This window comes from Gossypium raimondii, unplaced genomic scaffold (assembly GCF_025698545.1).
Source record: "Gossypium raimondii isolate GPD5lz unplaced genomic scaffold, ASM2569854v1 Contig00066, whole genome shotgun sequence".
Taxonomy (NCBI): Eukaryota; Viridiplantae; Streptophyta; class Magnoliopsida; order Malvales; family Malvaceae; genus Gossypium; species Gossypium raimondii.
In genome coordinates, this window is record NW_026291225.1 from 6663 (window position 1) to 16147 (window position 9485).

At 55.6% G+C, this 9485-nt stretch overlaps 1 non-coding gene and 1 pseudogene across 1 annotated transcript; both read left to right on the top strand.

Annotated features, from left to right (window-relative positions):
* The first annotated feature begins 1280 nt into the window (after positions 1-1280).
* On the top strand, positions 1281-1434 carry LOC128036881 (5.8S ribosomal RNA). Its single transcript, XR_008193337.1, has one exon. It is a non-coding gene; the product is annotated as a 5.8S ribosomal RNA (ribosomal RNA).
* Positions 1435-1657: 223 nt separating this feature from the next.
* On the top strand, positions 1658-4914 carry LOC128036882 (28S ribosomal RNA; annotated as a pseudogene).
* The last annotated feature ends 4571 nt before the right edge of the window (positions 4915-9485 follow it).

Consider the following 9485-nt stretch of genomic DNA (forward strand, 5'->3'; position numbering starts at 1 on the left):
GCTTGTATACATTAGCATGGGATAACATCATAGGATTTCGATCCTATTGTGTTGGCCTTCGGGATCGGAGTAATGATTAACGAGGGGACGGTCGGGGCATTCGTATTTCATAGTCGGAGGTGAAATTCTTGGATTTATGAAGGCGAACAAGCTGCGAAAGCATTTGCCAAGGATGTTTTCATTAATCAGAGCGAAAGTTGGGGGCTCGAAGGCGATCGGATACCGTCCTAGTCTCAACCATAAGCGATGCCGACCGGGGATCGGCGGATGTTGCTTTTAGGACTCCATGGCACCTTATGAGAAATCAAAGTCTTTGGGTTAGGGGAGTATGGTCATAAGGCTGAAACTTAAAGGAATTGTGGAAGGGCACCACGAGTGGAGCACTGCGGCAATTGACTCAACACGGAAACTTACGAGTCGGACATAGTAAGGATTAATGGTGAGAGCTCTTTCTTGATTCTATGGGTGGTGGTGCATGGCCGTTCTTAGTTGGTGGAAGCGATTTATGCGGTTAATTCCGTTACGAGCGAGACCTCGGCTGCTAACTAGCTACGGAGGTGATCCTCCGTGGCTAGCTCTTAGAGGACTATGGCCTTTTAGGCCAAGGAAGTTTGAGGCAATAGCAGTGCGTGATGCCCTTAGATGTTACGGGCGCACGCGCGCTTCTGTGATGTATTCAGCGAGTCTATAGCCTTGGTAAGCGGGCCGGGTAATCTTTGAAATTTCATCGTGATGGGGATAGATCATTGCAATTGTTGGTCTTCAACGAGGAATTCCTAGTAAGCGCGAGTCATCAGCTCGCGTTGACTACGTCCACGCCCTTTGTACACCGCCCGTCGCTCCTACCGATTGAATGGTCGGTGAAGTGTTGGGATCGCGGCGGCGTGGGCGGTTCGCTGCCCATGACGTCGCGAAGTCACTGAACCTTATCATTTAGAGGAAGGAGAAGTCGTAACAAGGTTTCCGTAGGTGAACTGCGGAAGGATCATTGTCGAAACACGCCTAGCGAGCGACCCATGAGCGAGTTGCAAACAACACGGAGGTGGTGCGGGTGCATCCTCGCCTCTCGCCACCCCGTGTCTCGGGCGGCCGGTCTCGTCGTCCCTCGCCCGTCGGGTGGGGTGAGATGCGGGATCAACCTCTTGAGGCAAAGCGAACAAACCCGGCGCGAATCGCGCCAAGGAATCGAAAGCGAAAAAAGGGGCCGTCTTACAGCCGCCGCACCGTTCGCGGTGTCGGTGCTTGATGATCTTTGTTCTCTTGTCGCAAAATATCTGAGCGACTCTCGACAGCGGATATCTCGGCTCTCGCGCCGATGAAGAGCGTGGCGAAATGCGATACTTGGTGTGAATTGCGAGAATCCGTGAACCATCGAGTCTTTGAGCGCAAGTTGCGCCCCAAGCCATTAGGCGAGGACACGTCTGCTGGGTGTCACGCATCGTCGCCCCATCCAACCATGAGCCCTCGAGCCTCGGTTGGACCGCGGGCGGAAATTGGCCTCCGTGCGCTCCACGGCCGGCGGTTGGCCTAAATTCGAGTCCTCGGCGACATCATCGTCGCGACGATCGGTGGTAATCTTGTAAGCAACCTCGTTGGTCGTGCGCGTCCGTCGTCGAGACCCTTGAACCCTTCGGCATCGCAAGGGCGGTGCTCGCATCAGCGACCCAGTCGGCGGGATTACCGTGAGTTTAAGCATATCAATAAGCGGAGGAAAAAACTTACGAGATTCCCCTAGTAGCGGCGGCGAGCGGGAAAAGCCCGGCTTGAGAATCGGTCGCCATCGGCGTCAATTGTAGTCTGGAGAAGCGTCCTCGGCTGACGGACCGGGCCCAAGTCCCACAGAAAGGGCGCGGGAAGGTGAAACCCGTCGTGCGGACCTGTCGCTGCACCACAGTATCTCTGAGTCGGGTTGTTTGGGAATCTGCCCTAATCGGCGGTAAATTCCGTCAAAGGCTAAATCTGGGCGAGAGGCCGATGGCGAACAAATCTGTGAGGAAAGATGAAAAGGACTTTGAAAGAGAGTCAAAAGTGCTTGAAATTGTCGGGAGGAAGCGGATGGGGGCGGCGATGCGCCCGGTCGGATGTGGGCAGCGAGAGCCGGTCCGCCGATCGGCTTCAGGCGTGGACCGGCCTTGGTCGTGGTGGCGGCCCAAGCCAGGCCTTTGATCGCCCGTGGAGGCGTCGTCGCCTCGATCGTGGGATTCAGCCGCGCCGCCTCGGCGTGCCCGGCACTGCGTGCTCGGGCGTCGACTGCGGGCTCCCCATTCGGCCCGTCTTGAAACACGGACCAAAAGTCGACATGTGTGCGAGTCAGCGGGCTAGAAAACCCGTAAGGCGCAAGGAAGCTGATTGGCGGGATCCCTCGCGGGTGCACCGCCGACCGACCTTGATCTTCGAGAAGGGTTCGAGTGAGAGCATGCTGTCGGGACGAAAGATGGTGAACTATGCTGGCGGGGCGAAGCGGAGAAACTCTGGTGGAGGCCCATGGCGATCTTGACGATGCAAATCGTTAAATCGACTTGGGTATAGGGGCGAAAGACTAATCGAACCGTCTAGTAGCTGGTTCCTCAGAAGTTTCCCTCGGGATATTTGGAGCCCTTAGCGAGTTCTATCGGGTAAAGCCAATGATTAGAGGCATCGAGGCATAGCGCCCTCGACCTATTCTCAAACTTTAAATAGGTAGGGCCGGCGTGGCTGCCGTTGAGCAGCGCATGCAGAATCGAGCTCAAGTGGGCCATTTTGGTAGCGAGCTGGCGTCTTGGGATGAGCCAGGAAGCCGGGTTCGGTGCCCAGCTGCGCTAACCTAGAACCCACAAAGGGTGTTGGTCGATTAAGGCAATGCGGGGCGGTGGTCATGGAAGTCGAAATCCGCTAAGGAGTGTGTAACAACTCACTGCCGAATCAACTAGCCCGAAAATGGATGGCGCTTAAGCGCGCGACCTATACCCGGCCGTCGGGGCAAGGGCGAGCCCGATGAGTAGGAGGCGGCGGTCGCCGCAAAACCGAGGCCTTGAGCGGCGGAGGCGGCCGTCGGTCGAGATCTTGGTGGTAGTAGCAAATATTCAAATGAGAACTTTGAAGGCGAAGAGGAAAGGTTCCATGTGAGCGGCACTTGCACATGGGTTAGTCGATCCTAAGAGGCGGGGAAGCCGTCCAACAGTAGCGATCAATGCGAGCTTGAGGAATCGGGTTAAAATTCTGAGCAAGGACCTTGGCGGTGGCAACAACGTTAGGGAGTCCGGAGGCGTCGGCGGGGGCCTCGGGAAGAGTTATCTTTTACATTTAACGGCTGCCCACCACAGAAGCAGCTCGGTAGGAGGTAGAGATCAGCGGCCGGAAGAGCACCTGCGTCGCGTGGTGTCCGGTGCGCCCGGTGACCCTTGAAAATCCGGAGGACCGAGTGCCGTCGCGGCGGTCGTACTCATAACGCATCAGGTCTCAAGGTGAGCGACCTACGGTCAATGGAACAATGTAGGCAAGGGAAGTCGGCAAAATGGATCCGTAACCTCGGGAAAAGGATTGGCTCGAGGGGTGAGCACGGGGTCCCGATCCGAACCGTCATTCTTGCGGCGCCTTGCTCGGCTGCTCCGCGGCGAGGCGAATCGCCAGTCTTGCCGGCCGAGACAGAATGAGCAGCTCCCTCGGGGCCTTCCCGGCGACGAACGGTCGACTTCGAGCTGAAATGCGGACAAGGGAATCCATTGTTTAATTAAAACAAAGCATTGCGATGGTCCTGCGGATGCTCACGCAATGTGATTTACGCGATCTCACGAATGTCAAAGTGAAGAAATTCAACCAAGCGCGGGTAAGCGGCGGGAGTAACTATGACTCTCTTAAGGTAGCCAAATGCCTCGTCATCTAATTAGTAGCGCATGAATGGATTGAGATTCCCCTTGTCACATCTACTATCGGTGAAACCACGGCCAAGGAGCGGGCTTGGCGAGAATCGTGAGGAAAGAAGACCTGTTGAGCTTGACTCTAGTCCGACTTTGTGAAATGACTTGAGAGGTGTAGGATAAGTGGGAGCTCTCGGCGAAATTGAAATACCACTACTTTTAACGTTATTTTACTTATTAGTGAATCGGGATGAGGCACTGGCCCCTCTTTTGGACCCAAGGCGGCTTGGCCCGACCGATCGAAGCGGAAGACATTGTCGGTGGGGAGTTTGGTGGGCGGCACATCTGTTAAAGATAGCGGTGTCCTAAGATGAGCTCAACGAGCAGAAATCTCGTGTGGAACAAAAGGGTAAAAGCTCGTTTGATTACGATTTCCGATCTGAATCTGAGCCGTGAAAGCGTGGCCTATCGATCCTTTAGACCTTGAATTTGAAGCTAGAGGTGTCGGAAAAGTTACCACGAGGGATAAGCGGCTTGTGGCGATAGCGTTCATAGCGACGTTGCTTTTGATCCCGATGTCGGCTCTTCCTATCATTGTGAAGCGAAATTCACCAAGTGTTGGATTGTTCACCCACCAATAGGGAGCGTGGTGGGTTTAGACCGTCGTGAGGCAGGTTAGTTTACCCTCTTGATGGCAGCGTCGCAATAGTAATTCAACCTAATGCGAGAGGCAGTTGATTCGCACAATTGGTCATCGCGCTTGGTTGAAAAGCGATGTGTGTGAAAGCTACCGTCTTGTTGGATTATGGTGAACGCCTCTAAGTCGAGAATCCGGGCTAGAAGCGACATGCGCGCCCGTCGCCCGATTGCCGACCAGCGATGAGGGCCTCTGGCCCCAAGGACGCGATGTCGTGGAGTGCGTGACATGGCGGACAAGTCATGGCGCCTCCTGGGCGTAATTCCCCCGGCGGCGGGTAGAATCCTTTGGGGCGACTTAAATCTGTGACGGGGTATTGTAAGTGGCGAGTGGCCTTCTTGCCACGATCCTTGAATTGACCCTTTGTTAAGCCCGATTCGTCCCTCCCTATCGCCTATCCCATCCCCCTAGTTACATTGCACGACCCTACCACAGGGTCCCCGGTGGGGACTTGGTGTAAGAGTTAGTTAAACACTGGCCGTGCCGCCCCCCTTCGTGGAACATGGCTGTGAGGGGCCTTTCTTTGGTCTTGGTGCGGCTCCCCCTTGTTGGTGACTCAGGGGACTTGTTCAATTTTACGCCCCATCGTGCCATGTTTCATGGACCCAACATTGACTTCTTGTATTTGTTTTGGGCCAGCAGCAAAATCTTGATTAAAAACACTAAGTCACTAAGTGGAATAAGCGGCACAAAAAAAGCATCCCGTTTGAGACATGTGGGGAGCTCCCCTGTCGGCACCTTAGTGCCTCGGATGTCTGAGGAACCACGAGCACCATCGACAACTCTGACCCCTGTTGGTGCGGAGCGTCGGGCTAAAAAAGTGTCCTGTTTGGACATATGGAAACTAAAAAAACGTGTCCTATTTGAGGACACATGTATATACTTTGGTAGCGCATTGACCAAGTTTTTTAGCTCTTTAGGGGAAGAGACATTGGCGGCGGGGGTTATCGGGGCAATGCTCACGCCCATCGCATGCAGGCGTGGTGCCCCCCACCACCGGTTAGGTTCGGCGGTGCTCAGGCGATCCATCCGTGAGTATCCGGAATATCTGAAGTCATCATGGGTGAGTCGGTGTCTTGGGTCCCTCCCAATACCAAAGGTAGAATTCAAATATCATTATATGTTGGTACCCAACAATGAATGAGTTGTCGGTCCCTCCCAATCCAAGGGTAGAATTCGGATAGCCAACAATGGATGAATCCTCCGGTCCCTCCTTTCATAACAAGAGCCTCCGGCACCTTGGTGGCTCGGATGTGTGGGAGCCTCGAGACACCATCGGTAACCTTGATGCTTGGATGTGCGGGAGCCTCGAGGCACCATCGGCACCTTGGTGCATGGATGTCGGGAGCATCGGACACCATCGGCAAATTATGCCCTTGGTTGTGGGAAGCCTCGGAGACCATCGGCACCTCGGTGCTATGATGTACGGGAGCCTCGGACACTGTCGGCAACCTAGGCCCTTGGTCGTGCGGGAGCCTCGAGCACCATCGGTACCTTGGTGCTTGGATGTGCGGGAGCCTCGAGCACCATCGGCACCTTGGTGCATGGATGGCCAGGAGCCTTGAGCACCAAAGCTAAAGTTGGGCCCTGTTGGTGCGGGGCGTCGGGTAAAAAGTGTCCCCATTTGGACACATGAATGTCACTGGTAGCGCATTGACCAAGTTTTTTAGCTCTTTAGGGGAGGTGATATTGGCGGCGGGGGTTGTCGAGGCCGCCCGCCCATGCCGTATGCGGGACGTCGGTGCCCCCCCCGCCGGTTAGGTTCGGCGGTGCTCGGCGATCCGTCCGCGGTGCTCGGCGATCCGTCCGGCGGTGCTCCGTGAACCGTTCCGGTAGCATAGGCCCTTGGTCGTGCGGGAGCCTCGGGCACCATCGGCACCTTGGTGCTAGGATGTCTGAGGCCGGACACCATCGGCAAACTAAGCCCTTGGCCATGAAGGAGCCTCGGGCGCCGCCGGCACCTCGGTGCCGATGTGCGGGAGCCTCGGGCACCATCGGCAACCTAGGCCCTTGGTGCGTGCGGGAGCCTCGGGCACCATCGGCACCTCGGTGCTATGATGTCGGGAGCCTCGGACCTTTGTCGGCAACCTAGGCCCTTGGTGCGTGCGGGAGCCTCGAGCACCATCGGCACCTTGGTGCTTGGATGTCTGGGAACCTCGGGCACCATCGGCAACCTAGGCCCTTGGTCGTGCGAGAGGCTCGGGCACCATCGGCAAACTAAGCCCTTGGTCGTGCGGGAGCCTCGGGCACCATCGAGAAAATAGGCCCTTGGTCGTGCGGGTGCCTCGGCCGCCATCGGCCCCTAGGTCTTTGGGATGTGCGGGGAGCCTCGGACACCATCGGCAAACTAGGCCCTTGGTCGTGCAGGGGAGCCTCGGACCTTGTCGGCAACCCTAGGCCCTTGGTCGTGCGGGAGCCTCGAGGCACCATCGACACCTTGGTGCTTGGATGTGCGGGAACCTCGGGCACCATCGGCAACCTAGGCCCTTGGTCGTGCGAGAGGCTCGGGCACCATCGGCAAACTAAGCCCTTGGTCGTGCGGGAGCCTCGGGCACCATCGGTAAAATAGGCCCTTGGTCGTGCGGGGGCCTCGGCCACCATCGGCACCTCGGCCCTTGGTCGTGCGGGAGCCTCGGCCACCATCGGCACCTTGGTGGCTCGGATGTCGCGGGAGCCTCGGGGCATCGGCACCTCGGTGGCTAGGATGTGCGGGAGCCTCGGACACCATCGGCAACTTGGTGCTTGGATGTGCGGGAGCCTCGGGCACCCATCGGCACCTTGGTGCACAGGATGTCTTGAGCTAAAGAAGAGTGTCCGCATTTGAGACGGTCGAATGTTGCTGGTAGCATATTGTGAAGTTTTTAGCTCTTTAAGGGGTAGAGATCCATTTGCCCGGCGTGCCCCCTCCGAGCCGAGGTGGGGTGCGTCTAGCCCCCATGGGGGTCGGGTAGATCATAGCGACTCACCTGCAGGGGTGAGTCGGTCATGCCAGTGGTGGTGGTGGCGGGGTGACAATTTTCGGCGGTCAAGCCGTGCCCATAGAAATGTAATAGCGACTCCAAGACCAAGTTCCTATTCGGGCAAAGATCTCTTGGGGTGGCTTATGCATTGCTATGGGCTCGAGCTTAACTTGCCCTTCGCCCGTCACGTTTAGGGCGCCTTGTGCATCCCAAGTCGGCGACCACACGGTGCCTTGGCCTTGCCAAGCCCTTGCCCGCATTGAAACTGCCCGCGACCCTAGTACCAAGTCCTTTGGCGGCAGCGGCCTTTGGGGGTGTAAGTTGAGTTTGTAGGCTCGGTCTTGGCTCGACCAAGTCGGTGGGACTTTTCCCTCGTAGTTCTCGTGCCAAGCGGTTGTGGTGCGCCCTCGTTCGTTGTTCCTTCCGCTCCCCTACCATTCGGTTGGGTGGGTACATTGGGCGGTGTGCGTGGGCGCTACTACTAATCACATAATAGGCATATGAGTGGCGTTTTGGTTGTGTGTATTGGCGGGCTCCATGCTACTCGCATCGAGCTGTCGATCCGCACTCCTCTTCATTAAGTCCCCTTGTTGTGTCGAACTCAAAGTGCGATCGGGATCTGTCTTTGCGTACCTAAGCGAGATGGAATTATGGATGTGTTGCGTCCCTTCTCCATCCGTGCCCTTGAGTGCGTGGTGGACCTCAATCGTGCCTTGTGTCCCGAGTCGCCCCTTAAATCGGCGTGGCCTCGTCGGTTGCCTTTGGTGCTCGATCGTGCTTTCGGATCACGGAAAATATTTTTGAGAGTAGGGTTGAGGCCCTCATCTCTCGATGCCTATGCATTTGTCTCTTGACACAGACGATGCTCGTGCTCTGTTATGACCTCTTCGTAGCTCACGGGGCATGTTGAGGGCCATGCGGTCCGGCGTCGCGGAGAATGCTACTGGTTGATCTGCGGTAGTCATATGCTTGTCTCAAAGATTAAGCCATGCATGTGTAAGTATGAACAAATTGATTTGTGAAGCTGCGAATGGCTCATTAAATCGATTATAGTTTGTTTGATGGTATTTGCTACTCGGATAACAGTAGTAATTCTAGAGCTATCGTGCAACAAACCCGACTTCTGGAAGGATGCATTTATTAGATAAAAGGTCGGCGGGCTTTGCCGTTGCTCACGATGATTCATGATAACTTTCGACGGATCATACGGCCTTTGTGCGTGACGCATCATTCAAATTTACGCCCTATCAACTTTCGATGGTAGGATAGTGGCCTACTATGGTGGTGACGGGTGGCGGAGGTGGGGTTCGATTAGGAGAGAGCAGCGAGCAGCTACCACATCCAAGGAAAGGCGGCAGGGCATAAATTACCCAATCGACACGGGAGGTAGTGACAATAAATAACAATACAGGGCTCTATGAGTGCAGTAATTGGAATAATACAATCTAAATCCTTAACGAGGATCCATTGGAGGGCAAGTGGTGCCGGCTGACGCGGTAATTCCGGCTCAATAGCGTATATTTAAGTTGTTGCGATTAAAAAGCTCGTAGTTGGACTTAGGGGTGGGTCGGCGGTCCGCCTCACGGTGAGCACCGTCTGCTGCGTCCCTACTTGCCGGCGATCGCTCCTGGCCTTAATTGGCGGAGTAGTTCCTCGTATTACTTTGAAGAAATTAGAGTGCTCAAAGCGGCCCTACGGCTTGTATACATTAGCATGGGATAACATCATAGGATTTCGATCCTATTGTGTTGCGCCGGGATCGGAGTAATGATTAACGAGGGACGGTCGGGGCATTACATTTCATAGTCGGAGGTGAAATTCTTGGATTTATGAAAGGCGAACAAGCTGCGAAAGCATTTGCCAAGGATGTTTTCATTAATCAGAAGCGAAAGTTGGGGGCTCGAAGGCGATCGGATCCGTCCTAGTCTCAACCATAAGCGATGCCGAGCCGAGGGATGGCGGATGTTACTTTTAGGACTCCGTAGGCACCTT